Source organism: Bombus flavifrons, unplaced genomic scaffold (genome assembly GCF_040668555.2).
Source record: "Bombus flavifrons isolate JBK064 unplaced genomic scaffold, iyBomFlav1_principal scaffold0136, whole genome shotgun sequence".
NCBI classification, from domain to species: Eukaryota; Metazoa; Arthropoda; class Insecta; order Hymenoptera; family Apidae; genus Bombus; species Bombus flavifrons.
Genome location: NW_027184881.1, coordinates 47,332 through 66,599, shown reverse-complemented (window position 1 = coordinate 66,599; position 19,268 = coordinate 47,332). Strand labels below are relative to the sequence as shown.

General features: G+C 36.8%; 1 pseudogene; it reads right to left on the bottom strand.

Annotated features, from left to right (window-relative positions):
• Positions 1-3,633: 3,633 nt before the first annotated feature.
• LOC138189519 (angiopoietin-2-like) lies at positions 3,634-13,667 on the bottom strand (annotated as a pseudogene).
• Between the last annotated feature and the right edge of the window lie 5,601 nt (positions 13,668-19,268).

Sequence of the window (19,268 nt, the reverse complement as noted above, 5' to 3'; positions counted from 1 at the left end):
GAATTTCGGATCTAGCTTCGTTTGGTTCCTTTCCTCGTTTTTACGTAATACAAAATCACCAAGGTTAAACCTAACTACTTGAGCCTTATTTTTGTCGAACCGATCCTTATCGTATTTGGCACTTGCTTCTATACATTTTATCGCCTGTCGTTTTACATGGGAGATATCTACTTCTCTTTCTTCGATGTTGTCGGGTACGGACAAGCCGTAGGGTCTCGCTGTTTTACCGACTAACAGTTCCAATGGGCTCGACTTAGTCACGCGGTTGGGGGTACAATTTAAAGCCAGTTGTGTTTCCCCGATCGCGTCTTGCCAGGACCTTCCGGTCGTTTCTATTGTTGTGAAGGTATTTTTTAGCGTACCCATGATACGCTCTACCTGTCCATTGGCCCTGCTAGCACCGGTTGCTATTAAGTGGAGTTTAATATGTTTGTCTCTGCAAAAGTCTTGAAATTCTTTGCCCGTTAAACATCTTCCCTGGTCCGCTATTATCCGGCAGGGGCTGCCGAATAAGAATATAGCGGACATGAGTGCTTTAATGGTATTAAGGGAGTCTATCTTACGGGTGTGGTGCAAGTATACGAACTTGGTGAAGGCGTCGACCAACACAATGACATATTCCTTCGCGTCGTTTTTACCGCTTAGTTTGCCCGTGATATCCATGTGAACCGTGTGCCAAGGTATGCTGGTCTTAGGTATGGGTGTAGTTCGGCTTGTATTTTGCCTGAACTAGCCTTAGAAACTCGACAAGCATGACAGTTCTCAACGAATTTGCGAACGTATTTCGCCATTCCTTCGAACCAGTAATACTCGTACAGTTTCTCGAGCGTTTTATCCCATCCTAAGTGCATGATTGACTGGTGTACATGGCTGATCACGGACCACCTAAAGCTTCTTGGGACAATGGGCAAGCAGAGAGTTCTGCCTCTTCTTTGTATTTTACGGTACAGGGTGCCGGATCGTAGTTCGTAGGTGTTCGCGATGTCGTCCGCAAGCTCGTCGTTCCGCAACTTATCAACGATTTCGGTGATTTGGGGGTCGCGACGTTGCTCCGCTAAGAGCCAGTCGTCGGATATTTCGGCCAGATTGATTTCCTTTTCGGCGATTTTGTCGATCGTACGGTGATCCGAGTCTACGTGGTTCCACGAAAAGAAATCGGCGTGAGCCATTTGTTTGCCTTCCCGATACATAATGTCGAAGGTGAAAGTTTGCAGGTAGGCCCACCACCTGTAAACCCTGTCGCTTAAATGTACCTTATTACTGGATGCCTTCAGGGAATTCCAATCAGTGACAACGAGGAATTCTCGACCGTGTAGGTAATGGCGGAAAAGTTTGACGGCGTTTACAACCGCCAACGTCTCCAGTTCATAGGAATGGTATCTAGATTCCGCGGGGCTAGTCTTTTTACTGTAATATTCTACTACTCTATTTTGACCTTCGACCTTATACATCAAAATAGCCCCATATCCTTCAGAACTAGCGTCGGTATGTAGTTCTATCGGGTAGTTGGGGTCGAATATCATTAACACCGGTGCTTCGGTCAGGACGGAAATTACCTTTTGCCTTATTTTTTCATGTTTATCCGTCCAAGCTATGCTTTTGTTACCGGAAGTAAGCGCGTACAAGGGTTTCATTATCTGTGAGAATTTAGGGACGAATTTTCGGAAGTAAGAGGCTAGACCTATGAATTGTCTGAGCTGTGTGACGGTCGTTGGCGCAGGTAAAGAGCTCAGGGCGTGTATTTTACCCGGGTTGGGGCGAACTTCTCCGTCACGGATTACATACCCCAAATAAGGTACCGAGGTCGTTAGAAAAGAACATTTTGAAAAGTTGAAAGAGAATCCGGCTTTTGCGAGGGTATCCAATACGGTGTTCAATCTTTCTAGGGCTTGATCTATCGAGTCGGCAATAATTAGAACGTCATCCAAGTAAACAACAACATATGAATACGCAAGGTCGCCTAAGGCATTGAGAATGGCCCTCTGAAAAACGGAAGGTGCGTTTTTCAATCCGAACGGCATGGTTAGGTACTCGTATTGTCCGTCGGGTGTAACGAACGCCGTATACTCCGTCGAATTAGGATGAATGGGAATCTGATGAAACCCGCTGGCCATGTCTAAGCGAATGAAGTATCTGGCCTTTTGCAATCTCGCGATCTGATCCGCGATGAGGGGTAGGGGATACCGATCCGCGACCGTGTTTTTATTTAACTCTCGAAAATCTACACACAGTCTATCTGAGCCGTCCTTTTTCTTCACGAGTATCATGGGGCTCGCGAACGACGAACTACTGGGCCTTATGATTTTTGCATCGATTAACTCGCTGATTCTCTCTCGCACTGTTCTTCGTTCTTCCTCGCTGAGTCGGTAGGGCCTTCTTTGTACGGTGATGTTGGGATCAATTAATCGAATCTCTAACTGGCCTAGAAAGAATTTCTAAGAATAGAAATCAATCGGCTCTTATCATTACCACATACTTCGGTGTCTACTTTATCAAAATCAATCTCATTTTCGACGGTTTTATGGCAAGCATTGACTGTCTTCGTTTTGCGGATATCGAGGCCGTTGGGCGTAATGATTACATCGAATCTTACTATCTCGCGACCAATCATAATATCGTACTTTAAATGACTATCGTCAAGGACGTGAAAAGCTATCTCCAATGTAAAATCGTTAATACGTACGACGGACAAAATCTGAGACGTACTTTTAACGCAGGTATTCCCGATTCCTTGCATTACTATTACATCAGTCGTTCTCTTACCGGAAAATTTCTAGGCTACGGATTCTTTAATTAATGAGCACTCGGCTCCGGAATCGAAGTAAAACGGAAACGACTCACCCAGATGACTCAAACTACCAATTGGCGGCTTCATCTCACAGAAGTGAGACAAGCTGGTGCGATATGGCCCTCCGCCTTACACTTGAAGCAAACCAGCCCCAAGAACAATCCCCGAGTCGACTTCTGTGGGATGAAGCCGCCAGTTGGTAGTTTGAGTCATCTGGGTGAGTCGTTTCCGTTTCACTTCGATTCCGGAGTCGAGTGCTCATTAATTACTGTTATTATTGTTATTATTATTATTATTGTTATTGTTATTATTGTTATTGTTATTGTTATTGTTATTGTTATTGTTATTGTTATTGTTATTGTTATTGTTATTGTTATTGTTATTGTTATTGTTATTGTTATTGTTATTGTTATTGTTATTGTTATTGTTATTGTTATTGTTATTGTTATTGTTATTGTTATTGTTATTGTTATTGTTATTGTTATTGTTATTGCTATTGCTATTGCTATTGCTATTGCTATTGCTATTGCTATTGCTATTGCTATTGCTATTGCTATTGCTATTGCTATTGCTATTGCTATTGCTATTGCTATTGCTATTGCTATTGTTATTGCTATTGTTATTGTTATTGTTATTGTTATTGTTATTGTTATTGTTATTGTTATTGTTATTGTTATTGTTATTGTTATTGTTATTGTTATTGTTATTGTTATTGTTATTGTTATTGTTATTGTTATTGTTATTGTTATTGTTATTGTTATTGTTATTGTTATTGTTATTGTTATTGTTATTGTTATTGTTATTGTTATTGTTATTGTTATTGTTATTGTTATTGTTATAATCGTCTATATCATTGCTGTTGTTGGTCCTTTTGGTTTAATCATCATCGTGGCTCGTTTCAAAGTATAATCCCAACCTCTCCAACGGAACCATACGATACCTTTTATTAAATAACAGAAAGGAAGAATTGTCTTTTGTCATTAAACGGATAATACGAAATATGAATGGCTGGTTGTACGTGACGACATTATTTTGTAAGCAATCATACCTTGTCGAGCGGTTAAATCCTGAGGATCATTCAAATAAAGACCGTTTAATCCTCGTCCGCACGATTTCCACCACCATCCGCCTTTTAGCATGGAAGCGCAGTTCAACGATGACCTATCGTTGTCCCTGTGTGAAATGAAATATCGTCTCGAACGAATAGTTGACTCTTATTACGATTAATCTATCCGATATTATCCGTTCTTCAATGCTTTTTGCTCTATGCTTTCACATGTTGAAGTGGTCACCACTTATAAGAAAACTCTACATCTGGTCTTTTTAGTTTCTCAAGCACTGAAGCCATCGACAGCGCGTAGACAAAAGACTGCGACGAAGTCAGACCACAAACAGTAGACAAGCGACGTTGGCTTCGGCGTTTTTTCAGTTATTGGGTAACACAGCTAGCGTGCGGATCTGGACCAGCTCAAATTGTATTCTTACTTATAATTACATTTATATTTAAATATATTTTCTGCCTTACAATTTATCCACTAGTTTTCTCTACATCTAAGGTTATACATCGAATAACCTCAACACGTTATGGGCCCAGAGCTGTAAATTGCAAGGCAGCAACGTAAAGTGAATAAATTGTTAAAGTGTTGTGCTTAGTAAAGTAAGGGATAGTGCTAAAATGGAATCAGCAAGTGCGAAGATCGAGATGTTACGCGGCGAAGAAAACTGGCTCCAGTGGCGTTTTGTTATGCGTACACTTTTGGAGGAAGATGACGACCTGATCAACGTGTGTGAAGGGAATCTGTGTCATCCAGGTAACAGCGCGGAGAAAGAAATCGCTCGTGAAAGATTTTTGAAGGCAGATCGGTTAGCGAGAAAATTAATCGTGACTTCAGTAGGAAAGAAACCGTTGGATCTTCTTTTATGTTGCACAACAGCACATGAAATGTGGAAAAAGTTGAATACAGTATATGACATGAAGTCAGATGAGAATCTAAATATGGTCCAGAAGCAGTTCTTCGATTTTAAATGGGAAGAATCTGAAAATGTCGCCTACAACCTATCAAAGTTGGAATTGATAGCGGCGAAGATGAAAGCCCTTGGGAGTGAAATTGGCGAGAAAATGCTGATAACACGCATTTTATCGGTGTTACCAAACAAATTTGACCATTTTCACAGTGCGTGGGATTCGGTGGAAGAAGGAAAGAAGACCCTAGACAGGCTTAGTACCAGGCTGATGACAGAAGAAACCAGATGGAAGAAAGACGACCAGGAAACATCGGTGGCGCTGGTAACAAAGAGTAACAATTATAAAAGAGAACAGCAGAAACAGTCAAGCAAATGTGAATACGAGAAACAAGGACCAAGCTGCTTCAATTGTGGAAAAGTTGGCCATCTAAAGAAGGATTGCTTTAGATGCTTTATATGCAAAAGGAAAGGCCACACCAGTAAAAATTGTTTTAAAAATAATAAAAGAAGCAACAGTAGAAACAGCCAGGAACCTAGAAATCAAAATCGTGATCACAGCGGAATTGGTCTATTAGGAAGCACCTCGGCGATACAAGCGGCAAACCCTGATGTTTGGATAATCGACTCAGGAGCTACGGATCATATGACAGGACGACGGGAATGGTTCAGCGTCTTTGAAGAATTCGATAACACGGTGAAGATAGAGATCGGCGATGGTACGTTCATGGATGCGTGCGGCAAAGGAAAAATCAAAGTAGAGACTCTTGTGGACGGCAAATGGGTAACATGTACAATGAACGATGTTCTGTACGTACCAGGTATGAAAAGAAACCTATTTTCCATTAGATCTGTTGCGAGAAGGGGCATAGATTTCTGTGTTTTAAAGGAAGGGACCAATTGTATGTTTTTACAAAACCAGAAAATAATAGCAAAAGGTTCTGTTATCGGAAATTTGTATAAAATAGATATGCGAGTTATCACACCGTCAGTTTGTAATTTTAGCAATAGAGCAGAGTCAAACGCGGACACATTGCAGTTATGGCACGAACGGCTATGTCATCAAAACATCAGACATGTTAAAAGTTTTTTAAAAAATTCGAATATGAAAGTCGTGGAGGATAGTAGCTTTTTCTGTGAAGGTTGCGCGTACGGGAAACAGCATAGATCGAGTTTTCATGAGAAAATCAATCGTGCGACTAAACCTCGCGAAATTATTTATACGGATGTATGTGGACCTATGGAAGTCGAGTCATTAGGCAAGAAACTGTATTTTCTTGCATTTAAGGATGATTTTTCAAAATTCACAAAGATTTACTTCTTACGACATAAGTCTGAAGTAATCGAAAAATTAAAAACTTTTTGCCTAGAAGTTGAGAATCAATTCAACGATAAGATTAAAGAAATTCATAGTGATGGAGGGAAAGAGTTCAAAAATAAAGAAGTTAAAGAATTTTTAAGAAGTCAGGGAATTAGGCACACAATTAACGTCCCATACACTCCTGAACAGAATGGTGTCGCAGAAAGGGAAAATAGAACAATAGTAGAGGCAGGACGATCGATGCTATATTCAAAACCAAATCTACCGCTGTTTTTATGGGCCGAAGCCATGAACACAGCAGTACATGTCATAAATAAGACCGGGCCGACAAGACAAGACAAGAAAACACCGTATGAACTGTGGTACGGGAAACCGCCAAATTTAGAAAAGTTTAGGGTTTTCGGTACGGAGTGCTTTGCACACATACCTGCGGAGAAGAGAAAAAAACTTGACAAAAAGGCGAACAAAGGATATTTGGTAGGCTATCTAGATGACGGACGAGGGTATCGAGTGTATGTGCCGACAGTAAAAAATGTTATATTAAGCCGTGACGTAATATTTAAGCCCGAACTAGAAAGTGCGAAATTTATTAATTTAAGTTTACCGAAAATTGTCGAGCGCGAAGATGTGTGTGCGCAGAGCGATAGAGCATGTACGTATGAAAGTGCAGAGAGTGAACATGAAAAACAACCTCCTGAAACTAGCGACAATGTAAGACAATTGAGAGATAGAGCTAAGATCAAACGAACCGACTTTTATGGTAGCCCAGTAACGTACGTAGCGGAAAAATTACCGGTGGATTTTAACGAAGCGATGAGTTCCGAAAATAAAGAGTTATGGGAAACGGCTATGAACGATGAAATGAAATCGCACCATGAAAATAAGACGTGGATTCTTGTAGAAAAACCTAAAGATCAGAAGGTACTTAGTAATAGGTGGGTTTTAACGGTAAAGCTAAATCCGGACAATTCAGAACGATACAAAGCGCGACTTGTAATAAAAGGGTGTTCACAAAAGGAAGGCATAGATTATAAGGAAACCTATAGTCCCGTTGCTCGGTTTGATACAATTAGATTAATGCTCAGTATTGCAGCCAAAAATAATTTGCACCTCGGACAGTTTGACATTACAACCGCATTTTTTATATGGAAGTCTGAAAGAAGATATTTATATGAAACAACCTAAAGGTTATGATGATGGTACGAATCGCGTTTGTAAATTGCTAAAAAGCCTATATGGCTTAAAGCAGTCTCCAAGATGTTGGACGGAACGTTTCACAAAATATATTTCAAACTTAAAATTTTATCAGAGTAGATATATCGAAAACATATTAGAAAAATTTAATATGAATGAGGCAAACAGTGTTTCTACACCTATCGAGACTAATTGGAACGAAAGTAACATAGGCAATAATGATTGTAACGCACCATACAGAGAAGCAGTAGGGAACTTAATGTTTTTTACAAACCGTAAGTAGGCCAGATATTAGTTTTGCAATAAATATAGCGGCGAGACATTTAGAGAATCCAAACCAGTATCAGTGGAAATTAGTCAAACGAATTTTGCGCTACATAAAAGGGGACCGCGGACATGGGACTCTTATATACCAAAGCAGGCAGTCTCGAAACCTTTAGCGATGCTGACTATGCAGGCGACAAAGAAACAAGAAAGTCGACATCAGGCGTTGTATGTAAGTATGCGAATGCGGCCATCACATGGCAATGTAAGCGACAACAATGTATAGCTCTATCTACGACCGAAGCTGAGTATGTCAGTGCAGCCTCAGGAGCGAAAGAAATTATGTGGCTAAAGAAAATATTTCTTGAATGTAAAATAGAGATCCTTAAGTATATGCTATGTGTAGACAATACTAGTGCCGTGAAATTAATTAAGAATCCAGAATTCCATCAAAGAAGTAAGCATATTGACGTAAGATATCATTTCTTGCGAGATTTATACAATAGAGGCGAAATTGATGTAACGTATGTAACAAGCGAAGAGCAACTGGCAGATATATGTACAAAGGCGTTGCCAAAACCAAGATTTGAATATTTAAGGCAAAAGTTAGGTTTGAAAAATAAAAAGGATATTAAGAGGTAATTGTTTGTAGACATGTAGAGTTTTTAGGGAGGGTGTCGAAGTGGTTGTCACTTCTAAAAAAAAAAAAAAAAAAAAAAAAAGAAAAACTCTACATGATCTGTTTAGTCTTCTAGTATTTTTGTAATAAATTAATTTGAATGAAAAAGAGAAAGGCGTCTGGCAAATGTACTTGTGAATTAAGAGATAATTTGTAAATTTGAGATAATTGTTTGTGGAGATGTAGAGTTTTAGGGAGGGTGTTGAAGTGGTCACCACTTATAAGAAAACTCTACATCTGGTCTTTTTAGTTTCTCAAGCACTGAAGCCATCGACAGCGCGTAGACAAAAGACTGCGACGAAGTCAGACCACAAACAGTAGACAAGCGACGTTGGCTTCGGCGTTTTTTCAGTTATTGGGTAACACAGCTAGCGTGCGGATCTGGACCAGCTCAAATTGTATTCTTACTTATAATTACATTTATATTTAAATATATTTTCTGCCTTACAATTTATCCACTAGTTTTCTCTACATCTAAGGTTATACATCGAATAACCTCAACATCACATAACCGAAATTGTCATTTCATGCATTCTAACAAATGAAGAAATAACGTGTTACCTGTTGTACGTGGAAAACGGATTATTGTTCGAACCGTACCATGGATCGTTTAATGAGTCACCGGCATTTCCGTCGTAACCGTCAATCTCCAATTTATAATATTCTCCTTCTGAATAGATTTTGAAGTGAGAGTACTGTGCGTACCTAAACGAAAGTACATAGATATATAATTTTTGTATGCGCACGGATATACGGATGTTCCGAAACGTTCTATATCTTAAATGTACAGAGAAAATCGTCTTTGAAATCCTCTCCGATCTATTCTACACAGACATTAAAACGTCCGAACTTCGCATCCAAAATCAGTTGCAATTGTAATTTTGATATTTCTTACCTTTTGTTACCTTCGAAATCTTCGAGTTCCACCCGAAGCATGTAATCTTCGTTGTTATTTAACATGTATATGTTTTCGTTGCCGAGCCAAAACTCTCGAGCAGGATCACCAAAACCGTTTTTATAATCAGCCCAATCACGATTGAAATTTTCTCTTGGCTCGCCGAAATCGTCTCTTCTTTCAATAACCTAGGAAAAAGTGGAAATTCTTTTTCGAATTATGAGATAAAAGAAGTAGGAAGATTAAATATCTTTTACCAACGAACGCGGCTGTTTATTGTACGCACAGTTATTCTTTTTCTGTAACGACCTAAGAGTATAAGCTATCGATTCTACATTGATCCTACATTGATTCTACATTGCGAAATATACTTTTTTGGGAAAAAAAGCCCGTTCTATCACACTAGTTTTATCTCGATGCATGATGCACACGCGTATATACATATTATAGTATTTGGACGAATCTCTGTTTTACCGTCCAACCTCCTTCGGCGATATCCTGCTCGCAATAAACCTTGAGAAACCAATAGGTTGTTCCTATTTGAAGATAATAGACACCGCTATCTCTCATGCCAGCATTTAACAAATCAACACATGAATAGTCCTGTAACGTTAAACAATATGTACATGTATTATCGTGTTTGTAAGCATTGATAATATGGAATAACGCTTTCTTTTTCTTGCGTAGATTTTTCACTCTGTTACATATTACGTACATAGATTAGTAGTTTTCTCTCTTTCTACAATATTGTTATACATATTTAATGTTTCAATTATACAATCGTATTGTAAAAACTACTTTTCTCTTTCTTTCCTTTTATTTCTTCTAGAAATATGGTATAGATTTTCAAAATTCCCATAAAGGAAGGATTAATAAAAATTTCACCGACAGGGACTTTTTACGAGCCATATTCGAACGTTTCAAAGTTGATGGTTGTACGTGATGCACATGTGTACATTATAGTGACTTTGTGTGTTATTTACGGTTTGACGAGACGAGTAATTACGAGCAACTTTAAAATGACCGTTTAAACGAAACATTCAGAATGTTAATCGATGTATTACGTAATAAATTTTTCAAATCTGAACATTTCTTTGTGTTATAGCACATACGATATGTACGTGAACGAAGGTGGGCATATGCGTAGGCATGTCGTGTATTCTATAAGTGATTTAACTATACTGTGTATGCACGATAAAATGCATATGTTTAAGATTCCTTCTTTCTCTCTCCAACCCCTTCACCCTTCCCCCTCCCTACACAATCACTCCTTTTCCGTAGTAATTGGGCCTCCCCTTGTCTACACATTCTTCACATAGAAATACAGCAGCGTTGTTGTTACGTTTACTCTCTCATCTTCTTCCGTTTCATCGCGTTCGTTCGCTTATTCGCTTACAGGGTCTTACAAGGTAACTAAACTATAGAAAAGAGAGAGGAAGAAAGAAAAAAGTATGTTTGCATAAAAGTCATGCGGTATATCGATTATTCCACTTTGGTCGGTTAAAAACCAAAGAAGAAATGAGAAAAATATAAAATACTATATAAAAACTGTTTCTAATTCGTTTGAACGGTGCCGATTACCAATGACGTTAATTGGTACGGGTTGAGAATGTTTTTGTTGTTTATTACCTTAACATCTTTGTAATTAAGGAATGCATCGGTGGTAAAGGTGGAATTTGCTGTACTTGGTTTGTTTTTGACACTTGGAAATATAACAATGGAAATATAACGATTTTTAGACGATGATCGCTGCGAACTCGGTGATAATGGGGGACCTATTGAAGGATTGGCTGTCGAGTTGGAGAAATTAGTGGAACCAGCTATATTGCTTGAATTAATGAAATTATTGATCGATACGGCGTTCGACGAGGTCGAGGAAGACATGGACATCGACACAGACGAAACAATGGTAGTCGGATTGACCGGTGAAACGGTTGTTTCAACTGCAATGTCATCAGAGAGTTCAACGTATCTGTGAATCGAAAGAAATTCGTTCTACATGAAACATAATAATTAATTACATAGCAATGTAATAATGGTGTTTCGTTAGTTGAACGTAGTATATTGTCGCTACACTTTCTACATATTTATTTATTTATTTATTTACTAATATTCTTTTACATCGTTCTTTCACGCATCATATACCTATGTATAATAATATATTGGAATATTTACTAACAACAGATGCAATCAATTCGAAATACGATTCTTTCACATTACACGAAACGAAAGATTTCTTTTCATCGAACGGAACAAAGCAAACAGATAAAGATAGAAATACGTATGTACATTGTCTGTTATTATTAGAGAGAAAAGATTATTTCTCGAAAAATGGAATGGAACTGACAACGTCGTAAATGCCTTTGGTTTCTATATTATTTCGTAACATGGTGTATGATAATAAAAGCAAGCGAATAAAGTATCAAAGAAGGAAAACTAACCTATTGGAGTCGTATTCGACAAGGCGATCGATCGTGGGATCTAGCAGCAATTCCGCAGGTATTGGACGCTGAGCAAGGCTAGCTACATCGTCCTCCTGCTTTCGAAGTCTATTCTCCACTCCTTCTAAATTTTCGATAATCTTATTCGTTTTCTATCTTAAATCCGCATGAATTTCACTGATCGCTCTTTCTTGTCTTTGCGTTTGTGTAAGTAATTCATCGGATTTTGGCAAGAGATCGTCCACGAAACTTTTCGTGCCAACCTGTCGAAAAAAGTATAATACCTATCTATATGGAATGCCGTCAAGTGGACATGTAAAATTGTGCATGCGGTCATACAACGTGATTAACACGGCAGGTAAACAGTGAAATTAACAATTTAGCCACATCTTCTCAGCTTACCACGACGTTCCAGACTTCATCCATTTTCTCCGATACAGTCAACAATTGGATATATTTGTTCGACGAGTCGATCGATTTTACTCTGCCTTGGTGGTGGCGGCTCGGTAGTTGTCGTTGTTGTTGTTGTAACGTTGAACGCCGGTCGACCGTTCGTACTTCCTCTCACTAATATCGCATCGTGCACGTCACTCATCATGTTGTAAATAGTTCCCAAACGATCGGAAACCAAGTTTACGTGAAACTGTAACTTTCTGTCCATATTGTTTGTCGCTTGCCTTAAATTTTCTATCCCGATCGTAATGTGATTTATTACTTCATTACTCATCGCTTTAGTGATTTCGATTACGCTCATACATTGACTGGCTTTTTTTCGCTGGCTTCGGCATTTATGTCGTCATTTTGTAACAAGTTATTATCCAATTGATGTTTCAAATCGATCAATTTATTATCTATATCCGATACCTTTTGATCAAGTGACAATAATTTTTCACCAAGAGTGAAATCGGATGATGATGTATTTTCTCGCTTCTGATGGATTGCTTGTAATTTCGGACCTGTTTTGCCAAATAAATGCCAATTTATACGATAAACTTGAACAGCGAATGGCAACCGTAGAAAGAAAAGAAGAAGAAGCATCAGTAAAAAGATAAAAGTATGGAAAAGAGACAAAGAGAACGAAAAAAGGGGAGGGGGGAAATACAGGGAAAGCAGGCTTGTATACGTGTGTACATATGTAGGTATATACCTATACAATAGGTATATATAGGTAGGTACCTATAAACTACACGTAAATACAATTGTTAAGTAAACGATATAGATAAAAGAAAACCGGCTGTAAATGTAATACAATTCAAACGACAATTTGTAGTTGCGATCCATGTTTGTTCTAACCGAGTCGATCAGTCCAATATTTTTTTTTTTTTTTTCTTTTCTTCTTCTATAGATACGTCTGTTAACGAATTTCTGTTTTTACGTATTAGCATTTTATGTACATACATACATACGTACCGCTTCTGATTTCACTGTCGTTTTTATCATCGCTCCTTTTTGTCGAGTATGCAGATTCAGTTGAAGAAAATTGAATTTGATGAGAATTGAAAAGTTTTAGATCTAATGTTCGTAGCTTTGTAATAACTGCATCGGTTTTATCGATATTATCATTCACGCGTGAATCCAAAGCTTCCACTCTTCTCATCAAGTGTTCCACCGCTTTGTCCAAATTTTCAATGTGCTTTAATTTTGATTCCAAAGTCGAAACTATAACCTCGAAAACGTTAAAGAGGTATTGCTCTCTGAAAAAAAAGTACCGAAAAGTATTACGATCAAAGAATGAAATTCGTTTTAATTTCAATTAAGAAATTTTCATTTCACTGGAGTAATGCAAAAGTAAGAATGTTCATCCATTGATTCGTTACATCTTAACTATCTCAACAATTAATAGAAATTTCAAAATATGAACAAATTATCAAATTTGATTAATATTAGTTATTATAAAAAGCTACAAAATTAATTCATCTTCTTTAAATAAATTAAACGATATTGATAATCGATACATCATTGCTATAAATGAGGAAAATGTTGCTCTATCTTATATAAAATAGTATCGGATCTAAGATAAAGCTGAATCTGAAACAACTTGCACAGATGTATCCTTTCTCTCGTTACGATGTAAACTGTAATTTTACGCAATCCATAGGTAGGTCAACAGTCGTACTCTCCATGGTTATTACGGTCCTTTCGAATCTTACAAATCTGTAAACTTTATAGTGTAATGCCTAAATTTGTAGAATTTGTATGTAATTGTATGTAATGTAAAATATAACGGCATTGTTGTCATTACTTTTACCACATGTACACGACTACTGAACGATAATCAACATACTTAAATAATTAACATACATATACATTATTAAGAATTACAACATATTTTCGTAAATTTTATCATTTATTCTCTTTTCGTAACGCACACGCGATATTCGTATTCGTATTCGTATTCGTGTGTGTATTCTCTGGTTTACTCTGGCTTTATTCGTCGAATAAAAATGTAATTTATAATAATAATTATATATAAATATAGTATGTAACATGCAATGATTATAGAATGTAGAATTATAGTAAAATATATACAGAAAGAAAATGACTCGCAAATATTTGCTCACTCGCTTTTACTAAATATACAGATACGATAAATATACCTTGTAAGGAGAGTAGGAAAATATCTTAATTATTAATTATTCGAACGAGGAGATCTACGTTTACCAGTTTCAATGATTTTCAAATATATTATTGTCAGGATCATGATTTTGAACAACTTTTTCCTACGTATGTTTGGGGCCCTGCTCGGCTGTAGCTTTCGAGATATGTACATGTTCGTAAAAATACCCTTGCTACCTTTTATCTTGGTATCGGTTAGGTTGCTGGCAGCTTTGTGTACCGGGCAAGATGATATTACCTATACGTATGTATGCGAGTTTATGGCTCTCGCATAGATAAAGCCAAACTTGTACTGTTTCGCGTTGCAGGATCGCTGGATAGATGATTCCTCCACAGTGAAAGTGAACAACGAAAAACGGAGAGTATTTACACCAGTTCACTGGTGGATGAATACTCCGGATGAACGCTAACATATTCTTGGCGACTGAAATAGTGAATTGTTTAAATAATATATTAGAATCTGTTACTTTTTCGCTAATATTCTAAATCTTCTAAATATTTTCATGCAAATTACAGTTTACGTTGACGTTGTACACCTGTGCTTAAAATACGGATAAATCGAAATTTTGTTCCTTTTTTTCTTCAAATTGATGAACATCTACAATTATTATTAAAATTACACATTGCACATAAGAGCAATCGGCCGAGACCCTGTAGCCTTGTAATTGAAACGCCCGCTCGTTGCAAGTTTGATAGTCCTACGTGCTATAATGAGATTATTCCTACGTAAAAATGAATTAAAAAAATTAATGACAAGTGATTAATAAGAATTATTAGTAAGGAATACTTTTTAAATCCTATTTAATTGATTTGATATGATGAGACGAAACCTTTCATGATCATAAGAATATATAATAGAATGAATAATAGAATATATAATAGAATATATAATAGAAAGGTTTGTGAAGTTAACTTATGTTTACTTTACCCTTTCCGATAATAAAAATACTTTATGATACTTATCAGCTTCTTTCGGGCAAAGTTATTTTATTTTTACAATATAAAAAGTTGAGTTATCTCTTTTAATTCTTTAGAATTACGATATTACAATCATTAATGCCAGATTCATCGAGGAGCGATAAAACAAAGTATCCTCAAAGGTCACATCCATCAAACCCAGTTGTTAGATAAACTTTATGTAAAATTTTTAATCGAGAGATCTTTACAAACACGACGATACTGCTGCTGCAGTGCGACATGCTCGACGTATCGTCGACTGATTGTTTGAAAAATGGTTCACAATTCGATCAACTGTATAGGCAGCTGAGGTTAGTATTGCTTAAATGCGATCGATGATCGACTATGTCTACTGCCGTAGTTACGATTGGCTGAATGAGAAACAAATATTTATACAAGTATGTATTTGGTGCTGACGAGATTTACTTCTGACTGATTTCTTCACATATACTTGAACGATTCTAACTGAAGAATGAAATTTAAAACGTAATTTTATTCTATTAATTTCTACTTCGTTCCAGCTATTGCCGATTCATCTACAAGTATAGTATGTACGTATGATTATACAAATTATAATAATAAACAGGTCTCGTGTTCCTAAGCCAAAAAAAATCGTTCTCTTTACTTTCCTTCTAATTATCAAATTGTCAGATTAATATCTTATACTTTATCTATATGTAAATGAAGTTGTCTATTATAAAATTCTATCATCTCAAACGTATCGCGTAATTTTAATCGCTGATATTTCTGTTGTTTCAATTATTATGCCGACATCGTTATATAATGTTACCTTAAATAATAATAAGACCTTGTTCTTTCACGAATGCTCCTCTTAAATAAGTCTCAATAAGAATAATTGATACCATAAGCGTAATTATTATAGATATCGGTCCTTCGATTCATAGAAAACAGAAAATGTCGTTATTCTTTCAAATACAATTGTATCATATAAGGTCCATGACGTTGCAAAAAAAAAGAGAGAAAGAAAGGTTACAATATAAACATACATGATAGAACGCATGTTTTAATTTAATTTATTAAGCTATAACTGTATAATTGTTTTACTTGATCCACATTTTTAACCAGCTTATAACGAAAATGGGCATGAATATTATCGAAATTACTCTAGTGTAAAAGTTCTCCGCAGCGAAACCAACGAACAAAAACTAACAACGACTATTGAAAGGTGGAAGCGGAATTACAACGAGCGCTTACAACGGACGACATTCCACAACTGATAACTTCCGTAAGATTGAAGAAGAAGAAGGAACAGAAGAAAAAGAAAGAGAGAACGGCAGAAATAAAGAACGGAACGAAGAAAAATACGCGATTTTAAAAATTCACGTACCCACGGCACTCCCGACGAAGATCACTTAATGTTCGGTTGGTTGTTCGCATGCAAGTTCTTCTTCTTCTTCTTTTTAAGCCGAACATCCATTCATTCTCAACGCTTATATATATGTACAAAGCAATAAGTAAATTCACCAACGATAATGTTTCTAAGTGAAGATATATACGCGAGAATGTAAATGTTCTTTTCGACTGGAACAAAACCAATTTGATCGAAGCACAAATCACGAAACACTCGGCAAAGAAAACACGACTATTACAAGTTGCAACAAACAGGAAAAGATCTTTCTTTCGCCATTACCAATTTTAAATTGTTTCATAACAATTCGTTATCATAACGAATGTTCAAGGTGATCACAGCGGAGTTTATCCCCATCCTCTTCGATATAACACTTTGATCACCGTATACGCACCAAGGATAAGATGAGATGATGAACTTAAGCGAATCCTATATTTTTCTCATTTTTCTCTTTGTAGCAAAATCATTACTTGTTCTGTTGGTTTCGCTCTACTTTTAATATTCGTTCGCCTTGATCGAAATATATACGACCGTTGTCATTACGAACATTGACATTCCCTTGATGAAGACACACACACACACACACGGTAAATGAGTAATTAGTATAGTCTCTTAGAAACGACTTAAAAAAGAAAGACAAAAGACCGTATCAATTTGTTGTATTTATATGTGCGCAACTGTTCCACAGACAAAATCAGAACCATTATTTAATTCTTTTGAATCTCGATGATTACGCGCACTTCGCACTGAATGTTGTGTATGACACCTGTTCCGTTTTCTTCCAAGTTCGATGATCTATCCGTTCTTCTCTTCTTCCTAGATATATAAGTTCGATATAAATTGAAACATAGATAAACCCTATGTCATATACGATTGTGCATCACCCTTCCTTATTCTAATGTTTTTCACTTTATTGTTCGTACGTCTCCTGAAATAACGAGCAAAATATACAACAGTAATACGCAATTATGCGCACCGTATTTTAAATTCGATACAAACAATCAGACTGCCGACACCATAAAGCACCAACAAGTTCCCGATCGCCGCTAAATAGTAAGAGTTACTTTCACGTACATACGTGTCCGCTTTGAAAGAGTGCTTGTACCTCTCCCCACTGATCTACCGACCATTCTGTGGTCTTTTTCCGTCCTTTCCCTCTGTAAGGCTATGATCCGATCTGAAACGGTTCGATCCGTTTGAATTCGTACTGTTCCGTTTCGTTGCAACTTCTTCTTCCCCTTCCTTTGCGTTGCCCTTCTTTTTCTCACCCTACCTACCACTCTACCCCTTCTTGACTGATGTCGTTGCCAGCGTCACCAGGAGAAGTTCCTATCGCAGGAACAAGATGACGTCACTTATAAAACGAAGACATACATGTATGTGACCATACGCGAATACGACTGTCAGTCCCCATCATTGTCTTGCCCCTTCGCTTATTTGAGTGCATCTATAGTACGAGATATTCCGTCATTCTATGCTACTACTACATACACCATAAATACTGTTTTAATTCTTACTGCTGCCGTTCTTCATGCTTCCAAACTTTCAACAGTTCCAACAGCCATTTTACTTCTACTTTTGACTTTCTGACAATATCGATTACAGTTGATTGAAAAATAAGCAGGAATAAACCGAACATTACCTGCGTATGATATATTAATTTGTAAATACATATCTATATCGCATCGATATCTATCTAATATTTAATATATTTGCATCTAACGTATTGATAACTTTCATTTTCTTCGTAATGATTATAAATCATCTTTTTATAAATCATTATTTATCTTTTAATTAAAATGTGTCAGAGCGCAGTTGGAACGAGGATTAAAATTACATAACTTAAACGTAAAATGAAGATTAAGGAAATAACTATTATTAAGGTGAGCTAATTCAAAGGTGAAAATTGCTTTTAAATAAGATAAATGTCGTCAGTTATTTATAGCTGAGCTTCTATCTCGTATCTATACTCTTCGTGTGAAATTACAAACAAATCAAAACATTATTTTCCGAATCTAAGAGAACTTGTGTGAAATATTTCGAGAATGTCATGATCTTACATTCTAAGAGAACGTGTCAGACTTTTCACCTTGATCGAGACGTCGATACAATTGTTGATCAAGACACGAGAACAGGCATACTCGGTATTACTGTGAAATGTGCATTCCATGATTATCAGGGCGCATCGATGTGAAATATGCATTAAAATTCCAACGACAACGACGAGAATGAAGAAATGGAACAGATTAAATAACGAATCTAATCAAAATCGAAAAAAAGAATGCAATACAGTAATTCGGTAAATGCGATAAAGGAAAAAGTAACAAGATACGATCGGAAAGAAGATGTACAAGAAAATTAGTAAACCGACAGACTGGCAATGAGGTAGATCGTAGTATAAAAATGAAGAGAGGAAGAAAGCAGAGGGGAAAGGGAAGAGTACATTATAAATTCAAGTATACATAGGTATCGTCATATATGTATGTATGTAGATTGGTAAAATTGTTTCACTTATCGACACAAATTAACCGGAATGCTTTGTCACGGACTGAATACAGGATAGAGCTGATACCTGTCGCTGTTTTTACGTGTCCCATGTTTGGGGGACCATGTGACCTGTGAGGCGTGATATATTCCCTATGTTAGGGCAATGTATCAATCAGATCGATCAATGTAGAAGCGCTTAAGCACGCTTGTCCAATGTAATAAGAAATACTCTAATTTTTTTGAAGTTGGTATTCAGTTGGAATTTGTGAGACACGAAGTCCCATATAATTATGTT